General features: G+C 47.7%; 1 non-coding gene across 1 annotated transcript; it reads left to right on the top strand.

The window, feature by feature from the left end:
* The first annotated feature begins 5,874 nt into the window (after positions 1–5,874).
* Positions 5,875–5,946, top strand: trnae-cuc (transfer RNA glutamic acid (anticodon CUC)). Its single transcript has one exon. It is a non-coding gene; the product is annotated as a tRNA-Glu (tRNA).
* The last annotated feature ends 6,323 nt before the right edge of the window (positions 5,947–12,269 follow it).

Genomic DNA, 12,269 nt, shown 5'->3' with positions numbered 1-12,269 from the left:
CAGAAAGATGTCTGCAGCTTTTTTTAAACACTTGAATGTGCTTTAAGACATTACTGATGTTTCTGAATACATCATTTTAGCTATTCTCAATGTTAAAGGTCAGCCATTTCTCACCCTTCCCTTCCCCACCCCCACCCCAGGTCGCCATCACCATCCATTCTCTCTCTATCATTTGAAGGGTTTGATACAGAGATCAAAGAGGGCTCGAGGCACGAGAAAGGACGGGGGAGGGTACTCAGAGTGAGATTTGACCGGGGGCGCAGAGACTGGGGAAGAGAAAGAGAGAATATGGGTAGGAGAGCAGAGCATCGGGGGTAGAGAATCCATGGGGGTACACAGGGTGGGAGCAGAGAGAGAGAATGTGGTGAAGAGGATTGGGGAGGAGAGAGAGAATGCGCAGTTCAAAAGTGTGAAGTGAAAGAAATTGGTTCCAGAGTGTGGGGAGAGAGAATGGACGGGGCAGTGGGTGGGGAGAGAATGGACGGGCAGTGGGTGGGGAGAGAATTCATGGGGCAGTGGATGGGGAGAGATTGGACGGGCAGTGGGTGGGGAGAGAATTCATGGGGCAGTGGATGGGGAGAGATTGGACGGGGAGCAGTGGATCAGGACAGAATAGAGACGGGGCAATGGGAGGGGAGAGAATGGACAGGGGTCAATGGGTGGGGAGATAATGGACGGGGCAGTAGGTGGGGAGAGAATGGATGGGGCAGTAGGTGGGGAGAGAATGGATGGGGTCAATGGGTGGGGAGAGAATGGACGGGCGGCAGTGGGTGGGGTCAGAATGGACGGGGCAAAGGTTGGGGTGAGAATGGACGGGGTAGAGGGTGGAGAAAGAGAGCAACAATGAATGGCAGGAGAAGGTGGGGGAGAGAAGGAATGGATGAGGGCAGCGTGTGGGAGGTGAGAGAAAATGAGTGTAAGGGAAGGGACTGGATTGGGGAAGGCAGAGGGTGGAGCGATAAAGGGAATGGATGGGGACAGAGGGTGGATGAGGGACTGGACAGAGGGCAGAGGGTGCAGAGATAGAATGGACGGGGTGGGGAGAGTGTAATGTGTGGGAGAGAGAGAGAAGGGACTGGTAGGTTAGGGTAGAGAGAGAGAATGGACAGGGGATGCTATGGGTGGCGGCGAGGGAATGGACATGGGACGCTATTGGGATGATTGGATGGGGAGGTGAGAATGCATCCCACCCACTCCCAGCATCCCCTTCTCTGCACATGTGCAGTGCAGACTTTTCTGAATGACACGAGAGACGAGTCTGGAACACTGTGTGAGTGCAGTCACCCTCGCATCCTGGAATCAGTAAACCACTGCCTTTCTGTTTTAAAAACTAAATAAAGATTTGGCTATATACTAAGGATGGCGAGATGTGGCTGAGAAACTGAACAGAGGGTCAGCACTTTCAGGAGAGGGGAGCTGGGCAAAGGCAGGAGGATGGAAGGATGAATTTGGGTTGGAATACATTGAAAGGTTTAGGAATTGAGAGACAGAGATTTCGGGTAGAAGAAAGAGAAGGCTGTTCTGTTCAAACCAAAATTCTCTCATCCTATTTTCTGCCCTGCACTAACAGCAGTGATCTGTTTTCTCAAGTTATCAGCCGAGGAGAATTAGCTTTTCAGGCATGGAATAGAAATTTAGTCAGGGCCTGAATATCAGCGGTGTTTGAATCCAGGAGGGGAAATGTTTGTCTGCAGGAAATTATTTCAAATATCAACATGCATTGAGAATCCCCGTGAATACACGCAGCCTGCGTGGGAGTGCTGAAGGGTTCTAATTGCGGAGTGAACTTTAATTTTTCAGCGACATGTGGACCAGTGTTCTCGCTATAGACGAGCCCTTCATTGGATCGTTGAATCTGCCGAGTAACAACGACCCTGCCCCGTGGAAACTCTGTGAAAGCAAATTCAATTCCTCAAACTGATTAGAGTGTCACCAGGATTGGGGAGAAGCCAAGAGCTAGAGAGGGGATTCCTCGCAGTGCCAATCCCACCCTCACAGTGACTGTGTGGATTTTGCACTTTCTTACCCCTCCCCCACCCTCTGTCCACGTCGGTTTCCTCTGGGTGCTCGGGTTTCCTCCCATGTTCCAAAGATGTGCAGGCTAGAGTGGATTGGGCGTTCTAAATTCAGGGATTAGCTGTGGGGTTATCGGGTGGGTCGGGGGGTGGGGGTATGTTCTTCGGATGGTCAGTGTGGACTTGGTGGGCCAAACGGCCTGTTTCCTCAGTGAATCCCCCAACGTGTCTGCAGCCTGGCTTCCAGCTCCATCTCTCTGTGCCGAAGGTCCTCCAGTATGTGTATTCCTTCGTTTCCAGCACTCAGAACGTCCCACCTTCTGCAAATCGAAACACAAGTCCCACCCTGCCCTCTCCAATGTGTGTTGTGTAACTGCTTAATCATTTTTAGTGGGCCAGCAAAGGCTGATAGCCAAGTTCGGAAACCAGGAGGATGGCCTCAATCGCGACCTTGGGTTCATGTCACATGACAGGTAACCCCACTTCACTGTTCCGCTCTCTCTCTCTCACACTCGCACACACACACATACTCTTACATACTCACACGCTCGTGCAGAGCCTTTCCGATAGACATGCTCACTCTCAGACACACACTAATGCGCCCCCCCCCACTCACACCCACGCATACATCTTCGCACATGATGACACTCAATCACACACACACTTTACCCAGCATGTACACGCACACACACACTCTCTCTCTCTCTCATGCATGCACTCACACATTTGGGGTGAATTTGCATTTGTATGATTATATATTTGGAAATCGAACCAGTCTGACTCAAGATTGGGATACAGACAGACTCTCACCTCACAGCTTTCATGCGTTGTTTGATGTGAGGTGTTACCTCCTTTTATAAAACATTAAGTTTCCTGGACAACGTGACTTAAAAGAAGTTCTGGAATGTACATATTAATGAACCGAAATCTGCAGCCCATTTTAAAAGATGAAAGATTTAACAGTAATCTAGGTTTCTTCAATACGTCACTTATGTTGCATGACACTATAATGTTTTTGCGATATATTCTGTGTCTTGTGATTCTGCACCACAGCTACCTGAAGAAGGAGCAGCACTTCGAAACCTAGTGCTTCCAAATAAACCTGTTAGAATATACCCTGGTGTTTGTGAGATTTTAAAACTTTGTTTCCAGTTCATACAGCCCACACCTCCCACTGTTGCCAGTAAACTTTGCAATTCCAATGAAACAATGAACCTGAATTCCTGAAAAAATAAACAATTTGTAACAATATTAGCAACTCATTCACTGGTCCTTCTGAGACATGACATTAGTGCTGGAGGCTGAAAGAAATGAGCAGCTTTAAAACAAAAACCCGTTGGATCTCACAGAGTCTAAGCCGGGCGGTAAGTTCAGGTAACCTTTACTACGACCCTATTTTGTTACAGCTTCAGATTTCCCAAGGAAAAAGACATACAAAAAGTAGTTTTTAAAGAAAACACCTCCAGCTCAAAATGCACCCATTTCTCCCCACCCCACTTTCTTTGTTGGTCAGCTGAGTTGTCCGTTTGTAACTGGATCCCTGGTACAGCCGGGTAAAACATGCAGCTGGGATGACTGAGCGAACCCTTTCCCGCAACGGCAGTTTCCTTCACTAAAAAGGACATGAGTGAATCAGATGGTGTTTTTTCCCCCTAAAAGTCGTTTCAACCTTAGATTATGAAGTCCAGATTACTGACCGAACTCCAATTCTGCAATCTACCGCAGTGGGATTCGAACCTGGGACGCCCCAGTGCTGGGTTGATTGGAGCACTTGGCCATCGCTCCTTCAATCCCCTTGTGCTGGCTCGTGAACTCGATGGCGCCTCCTCAGGTGGGAGGAGCAGGTGAAGCCCTTTTGGAACTTACAGCAGGTAAACGGCCTCTCTCCAGTGATGACCCACTGGTGGGTCAGCAGTGCAGCTGACTGAGTGAACTCTCCCCTGCACAGGGGGCACGTGAATGGCTTCTCTCTGTCTGAACCCCTTCCTGCACACTGAGCAGGTGAACGTCCTCACCCCGTTGTGAATGCGTCTGTGGGTTTCCAGCACTGATAGGGAAGGGAATCCTTTCCCACAGTCCCCACATTTCCACGGTTTCCTCATTGGGTGGAGCTTTCCTTGTGTTGCTCTGGGTTTGAAATTACAAACAGAGCGGGGACATAGTCTTTCCCACCGCGAGGGGTGTGATTTTAATTCCCCAATCTGAGTAAATGGTTTGAAGCACTTTTCACAGACAACGCACTGAATCTCTCTCACTCGGTACCTCAGTATTCTCCCTGCCACACCAGTGTCCAAAGTCTCTCAAGCACACAAAAGCAAACATTTCTTCAGGACCATGGGGGCAATGGATGACGTATCTGACTCCACCTACTTGTTTCAACTGCAGCCCACAGCTTCTTCACACATCCCAATTAATCTTTCTCATTGTCCTGAAACCAGCGTATGGGTACAATTCCTAATCTGCAGGAATGAGAATCTTTTCACTGTCTCGCGTCAGTAAATGTCCCTGAGAATATCAGAGTCAGTTCACAGCGCTGTCAGAGGAGGGGAAGCTGAAAGAGACCCACACGCTGCTCATGGGCACATTTCACTTTCCCCAACACACCGCACCAACCACTGCGGCTCTTGGGAGTGGAAAGGGAACAAGCACCAAAACCCAGTCTCAGCTTTGTAAATCTTCAGGAAATAAGAAATAAGTTCATCCCTTCGGATCTTCCATCGTGGGCTGACAGCGTTGATTTTAAATGGCTGTCCAGTCTGTGTCGATTCGTTTTGGCTGAAAAAATCTTCCTTATCTCATCCCAGCATTTCTTGCCACAGAGAACTGTGCGGCAGAGTTCATGTATATATTTCCTTGCATGGTATTTTGTGAATAACATTCGTTTTCTGGTTGTTTGTATCGGGTATTTCAGGTTCATTAGCCGCTATTTAGGTTGTGTTGGTAGGTTTGTGGGTGACCATGATGCTGAGAGGGTTGAGTTGTCCGGACATCATTTCCCAGATGTCTTTAATGTAAAGTAATGTGGCTAGCGTTTCTGCAGACGTTGTGTCTGCTTGTGTCAGTTTGTTGATGTGAAATTGGCACACTGGGTTTATTGGGTAGGCAAAAGTGAGGACTGCAGATGCTGGAAACCAGAGTTTAGATCAGAATGGTTCTGGAAAAGCACGGCAGGTCAGACAGCTTCCGAGGAGCAGGAAAATCGACGTTTCGGGCAAAAGGCCTTCATCATGAATCGAGGCAGGACCCCTCCAGGGCGGAGACATAAATTGTGCGTGGGGTGTGCTGGGCCGAAGGTAGCAAAAAGTACAATAGCCGAATGGGGGTGGGGATGGAGGTGACAGATCAGAGAGGAGGGTGGAGCGGATAGGTGGGGAGGGAGATTGGCAGGTAGGACACGTCATGAGGACAGCGCTGAGCTGGAAGGTTGGAATTGAGGTAAGGTGGGGGGAGGGGAAATGAGGAATCTGATGAAGTCCACATTGATGGCCTGGGGTTGAATTTACCCCAAGCGGGAGATGAGACGTTCATCCTCCAGGCATCGGGTGGGGAGGGAGCGGCGATGGAGGAGGCCCAGGACCTGCATGTCCTCGGCAGAGTGGGAGGGGTTTGAACTGTTGGGCCATAGGGCGATGGGGTTGATTGGTGCCGGTGTCCTGGAGATCCTCCCTCAAGCGCTGTGACTTGACTCTGCGAGGAGTCTCCAGTCTCCCCAATGTCGAGGAGACCGCATCAGGAGCAATGGATACAAGAAATGACATTGTTGGATACACAGGTGAAAGCCTTCGAACGACCACGGCCCGGATTCGGTTTCCGGGCAGGGAAGAGATTTTCAGTAGAGCTATCAGGCTATTGTTGCGTCTCCCTGGTGGTCTAGTGGTTAGGATTCGGCGCTCTCACCGCCGCGGCTCGGGTTCGATTCCCGGTCAGGGAAACCGTTTTCAGGGGGTTTATAGGCTACCTGTTCTTCTTAAGTGCTCTGTACAGTTTTTTATTGATCTTCGTCGTTCCTGGGTGCTGCAGTGTGTCGTGGCTCGTTGAAATAGTGTCCTGATTCAGATTTATTTGTATGTGTTGTGGCGATTGCTTCTGTAGTTAAGTTCTTGGTTCGCATGCGTTGTTTTCCTGTAGACGCTGTTTTGAATTTAACATTGACTGTTCGCTCAACTGTGACATCTAGAAATGGCACTTTGTTGTTGTTCTCCTCTTTTGTGAATTTTATGCCAGGAAGGATATTGTTGATGGTGTTGTAGGTTTCCTCTAATTTGTTTCATTTTTGATGACTAAAGTGTCATCGCTGTAGCGGACTCTAAGTTTGGGTTGGATCGTCGAAAGGGCTGTTTGTTCGAGTCTCTGCATTATTGCTTCTGCTAGGAATCCTGATGCGTATTTCGTTGATTTGTTTGTAGGGCTTGTTATTGAATATGAAGTGGATGGTAAGGCACAGTTCCACGAGCTTGACAGTGTTATCTTTGCTGATGAAGTTGATGCTGTGTGTGTGTCTTTGGTTCTTCGAGTAGTGTCTTCAGTTTTCTTTGGCCACGTTGATGTTAATAGATGTGAACAGGGCTGTTATGTCAAAGGACAACATTATTCCATCCTCTTCTATTTCAGCGTCTTTGGTGTTCAGGAATTCAAAGTTTGGGAGAAGATTTGTAGCTCGGGTGCTCGTTGTTGTGGTTCTGTCCGCCGAGCTGGGAATTTGTGTTGCAAACGTTTCGTCCCCTGTCTAGGTGACATCCTCAGTGCTTGGGAGCCTCCTGTGAAGCGCTTCTGTGATGTTTCTTCCGGCATTTATAGTGGCCTGTCTCTGCCGCTTCCGGTTGTCAGTTCGAGCTGCCCGCTGTAGTGGCCGGTATTTTGGGTCCAGGTGGATACGTTTGTTGATAGAGTCTGTGGATGAATGGCACTCAATGGCACTACAAATGGCAGAGGAAACATCACAGAAGCGCTTCACAGGAGGCTCCCAAGCACTGAGGATGTCACCTAGACAGGGGACGAAACGTTTGCAAGACAAATTCCCAGCTCGGCGAACAGAACCACAACAGTGTTCAGGAATTCTTGGATGGAGTAAATGGAGTGGAGTGAATCTTCGACTAGGTGTTTTCGCCTTCAGTGGAGGCCTTTGACGAGTCTGTATATTGGTGTTCCAAGTCGTGAGACTATGGTCTAAGGGGGGCTCCTGGTTTGACGGGGAGGAGAACAACAACAAAGTGCCATTTCTTGATGTCACAGTAGAACGAACAGTCAATGGGGAACTTCAAACTAGCATCTACAGAAAAACAACAGACCCAAAACAAGTACTTAACTGCAGAAGCAATCATCCCAACACCCACAAACGAAGCTGCATCAGGAGATTATTTCAACGAGCCACTACACACTGCAGCACAGAGAAACTACGAAGAGCACAAGAGAAATTCGTATATAGTGTATTTAAGGAGAACAGCTACCCAATAAACGTCAGTCCGCCGATTTCTCAGTGATGCTTCCAAGGTGATAATCAAAAATTCGGTTTGACCCTCCATTCTTTCCTGTTTGTTTTGTGTGGGTTTTCAAAGCTTGCCCAATCCTCTGACTGAGTATTGGAGTTGGGAAGTTATGTTGTGGTTGTACACAACATTTTTTAGACCACTTTTGGAATATTGTGTACAATTCTGGTCTCCTTCCTATCAGAAGGATATTGTGAAATTTGAAAGGATTCTGAAGCACCAATGGGTCCACAGAGGGGAAGACGCCCTTCTGCTGCCCTGAGTGTGGGAAGGTCTTCAGTGATTCCTCTGCCCTGCTGACGCACCAGTTGGTCCACACCGGGGAAGGCTGTTCTCCAGCCCCAAGTGCGAGATGGCCTTCAGCGGTTCTTCCCACCTGCTGAGACACCAATGGGTCCATATTGAGGAGAAGCCGTTCTTCTGCCCCGAGTGCAGGAAGGGCTTTGCTCTTTCTTCCGACCTGCTGGCCCATTGGTGGGTCCACATGGGGGAGAGGTCGTTCAGTTGCCTAAGTGCAGGAAGGCCTTCATCAATTCCTCAGCCCTGTTGAGGCACCAGTCCGTCTACACTGGGGAGATGCCATTCTCCTGCCCGAGTGTGGGAAGGGCTTTACCCGATCCTCCACACTGCTGAAGCACCAGCTAGTCCACATGGGGGGAAGGGGGGTGGAGGGGGGAGGCATATCTGCTGCCCTGAATGCGGGAAGTCCTTCAGCAATTCCTCCGCCCTGCTGAAGCACCAGTGTGTCCACACCGGGGAGAGGCCCTTCAGCTGGCCCGAGTGTGGGAAGAGGTTCGTGTTTTCCTGCAACTTGCGGAAGCACCAGCGCTCCCAGCAATCAGTTCCCACCGGTGACGCTGCCTTTAGTCACCCCCCAGGACTGAACCTCCTGCCAGTTCTGACACTGTGTGCAGTGGGAGAGTAGGTGGGCTGTTTTTGTTTTCTGCTGGACTGCAATTGCCTCCCCCACCCCCCCCCCCCCCCCACAACCACAACCTCATGGTGGCTCACGGTTAGCACTGCTGCCTCATGGCACCAGGAACCCAGGAATACTTCCACCCTTGGGGCTCTGTGTGCAATTTATGGAGGGTAGGAAAATGGATCTGATTGGGTTACTCTTCGGAGAATCTGTGCAGATGTGTTGGGCTGAAGGACCTGTTTCCACACGTAGGAGTTCAACCATCATATGAGCTTTGCTTTCATTGGAAACTGCTGCTCATTGAGCCAGGGACTGCACATTGCCAAATGAAATGATCCAGAGAAACGTAAGACTGCAAAACCATCTGAGCAGAAGTTAGGCCATTCGGCCCATCGGGTCTACTCAGCCATTCGTTAGTGACAAAAGTAGTGTAAATGAGATTAGCGACAGTGTGTAAACAGACCATTTGTCCCAACAAGTCCACATCGACCCTCCGAAGAGTAACCCATTCAGACCCATTTCTCTCTGACTAATGTACCTAACTCTTGGGCAATTAAGCATGGCCCATCCACATGACCTGCACATCTTTGGTTTATGGAAGAAAACAGGATCACCCAGTGAAAACCCATGCAGACACTGGGAGAATATGAAAACTCCTCACAGACAGCCACCCAAGGCGTGAATCAAACCTGGGTCCCCGGCACTGTGAGGCTGCAGTGGTAACCACTGAGCCACTACATATTGCAACCCGAAGTTGGCAAGTAGGAGGTTGGGAGAATACAGCAAGCCAGGCAGCACCAGGATGTGGAGTAGTCAGCGCTTTGGGTATTAACCCTTCTTCATGACTGAAACGTTGACTTCTCTGTGAGAAACGATTTACAGGAATGTTGATGGGGCTTGGAGGGTTTGAGCTACAGGGAGAGGCTGAATAGCGTGGGGCTGTTTTTACTGGATCATCGGAGGCAGAGAAGTGACCTAATAGCGGTTATAAAATCATGAGGGGCATGGACAGTGTAATAGACAAGGTCTTTTCCCTGGTGTGGGGGCGTCCAGAATTAGAGGGCATAAGTTTAGGGTAAGAGGCGAAACATATTAAAGGGACAACTTCTTCATTCAGAGGGTGGGATATATATGAAATGAGCTGCCAGAGTATATGGGTCAGGTGCTGTCATATGGGACAAGATTAATACAGGATATCAGGTCAGCATGGACAAGTTGGACCGAAGAGTCTGTTTCCATGCTGTACGTGTCTCTGACTATTGGTCCCTATGTAAGTTTAAAATAGAGTCCAAGTAACTTTGAATACTTCAATCTTGTTGAGCTCACCTCCTGAAAAGTTTCACATGAATCCCTCTGAGAGATACTGTTGAACATACTGAGTTGGACAAAGTATCCCATCAAGTTCAACACAAACCCAGAGTTGAAGAAGTCAGAAGTCAGAACACCAAGGGGACCAAAACTGATCACAATATTCCAGCTTCATGAACGTCCTGTATAACCACAACATAACTTGCCAACATCTATACTCAATTCCCTAATTGATGAAGGCCAGTGTGCCTAAACCTTTCTTCACTGCCTTGTGTACCGATGTACTCAGAGATATAGGACCTACTTTAAATTGATCCACGATCCAGCTGCTGGGAGCACAGAAGTAGAGTAGTGCTGCATGAGTGTGCTGGGTAGATAACCCAGAGGTCGATGGGTACATACCATGTCATGCTATTCTCAATGTCTCTACTTTCATATACAAAAGTTCTCTGTTCTGTATCTTGCCTTTGCATCTGCTTCCCAAAGCTTCTTCAGTGGAGGCGTGGCCGCTGGAGCCCAGGAGTTCAACAACCCCCCCGGAGCTGGAGGAAGGTCCAAGCTCCAATAAGCGGGGGGGTAAGGCTAGAAGCTGGATTTGCTCAAGGATTGTATTTTTAACTCAGTTAAATGGTACCTACTGTATGGGGCTATGATTTACATTAAAACCGGAGGATCATATCAGAGTGTTTATATTTAGCAGTGATGGTTGGTAAAATGCACTCTCTGGAGGAGCACTTTCTATGATGCTGCATTTCTTGCCCTTTGCCCTTCCCCCATTTCTTATCTCCCATCTTGATTTTAAATTTTTTTGATCAAATTTAATTTCATATTAATAAGACTTGGTATTTATTCACTGTGTGCTATTAATTTGTTTGTTCGAATATTGTAAGTCAAAATTAATGCTGTAATTTAATTTCTGATGTCAGAGTTTGACATTGAATGTGCAGGTGTGAATACCAGGAAGTTGTGAAAATAAATCAAGAACTTGTGGTTTTTAACAAAAAGAGCAGTTCACTGATATTCATGACATCGTCTCATTTGGGTGTGATGATTCAAATCTGACCAACAAACTGTTTCATGCAGTCATCCAATTGAATAAAAAAATTATTTAATTTAATTAAAGAAAATAACTCTGGCAGGCTAAGATTTATGCAATCTATTTATAAGATTATATCCATTGCTCGCAATATGGTCTTATCCACATTGGGGAAACTGGACGCCAACTAGCGGAACATTTCAGGGAACAACTCTGGGACTCTAAATCTAAACGACACACCGCCCTGTGGTGGAACACTTTAACTCCCCCTCCCATTCCACCAAGGACATGCAAGTCCTGGGCCTCCTCCACTGCCAAATTCTTGCTCCCCGACACTTGTAGGAAAACACCTCAACTTCTGCTTTAGGACCCTCCAACCACATGGTATCAATGTAGATTTCATCAGTTTCCTTATTTCCTCTCCCCCACCTTGTCCCAGATCCAACCTGCCAATTCGACACCAACCTCTTGACCTGTCATTCCTGTCCACCTTCTCACCTATTTACTCCACCCTCATCTCTGACCTATCACCATCAATCCCTACCTCCACCTACCTATTGCACTCCCAGCTGCCTTCCCTCCAGCCCCACTTCCTTCCCATGTATCTCTCAGCCCCCTTGGGCCACCCTTTATTCCTGATGAAGAGCTTATGCTCTAAACCAAGACTGTGATGAAGCAACATCCTCAACAAATAGGAAATAGCTCCCAAGTCAGATTTCATTCCCTCTTCTGTTTCCCAGTTCTTTCAGAAATAAGGAATGTCTTTTTCTTCCACTACAAAGTGGTCTTCCCCTTTGTGCTGTCTGAAGTGTTAAGCCTCACCACTACTTCAGACACCTTTTAAGAATCCTTTCAACCTGTTTTTCTAACAATTGTGGAGGTGACCAAAAGCAAACATTTCACTCCTCCTCAATGCCCCATTTCTCGTCCTAAGGGCCATTTTGTCATGTTGTCTATGTTACAAGCAGCCGAGTGCACTTGGTTTCTGAATTGAAATTTGGCCATTGAAGTGAACAGGATTAATATTTATCGATGGCTAGCTGTGTTTGCACTAACTGTAATTATCCACCAATACGATGTCTTTTGTTCCACCAAAATTGGAAACAATGATCTGTGTTTATATTGCAGTCGGATGTAGAAAATCATCCCAGCGATCTTCTCATTATTATAGTTTACTGAGGCCATAACAGCATTGCGTGGCAGTTTGATGTGACTAAAACCTGGATGGCAATCTCTAGATTATGTTGTAAAAATATCGGTATAATGTTATTCACACCCCGCGGTCACCAACTGAACGAACAGTCTGTGTTTTACTTCTCACATTGCGGGAAGCTGAGCATTTCCCCAAACAATGGGCACACCACCTCCCTGACAGTGTTCACAAATCAAACTGACAGCAAAGATTCACGTGTGATCGAAAGTTACCGCAAAGAAGATTTGACACGACCGATATACGGAAAGAACGTACTCCTTTCTTGATTTGAAATGTAAGAAGTCGATGGTAG

This window comes from Chiloscyllium punctatum, chromosome 36, assembly GCF_047496795.1.
Source record: "Chiloscyllium punctatum isolate Juve2018m chromosome 36, sChiPun1.3, whole genome shotgun sequence".
In the NCBI taxonomy this organism is placed as follows: Eukaryota; Metazoa; Chordata; class Chondrichthyes; order Orectolobiformes; family Hemiscylliidae; genus Chiloscyllium; species Chiloscyllium punctatum.
Note: the sequence above shows the minus strand (reverse complement) of the source record. Positions and strands in the feature narration are given on the sequence as shown.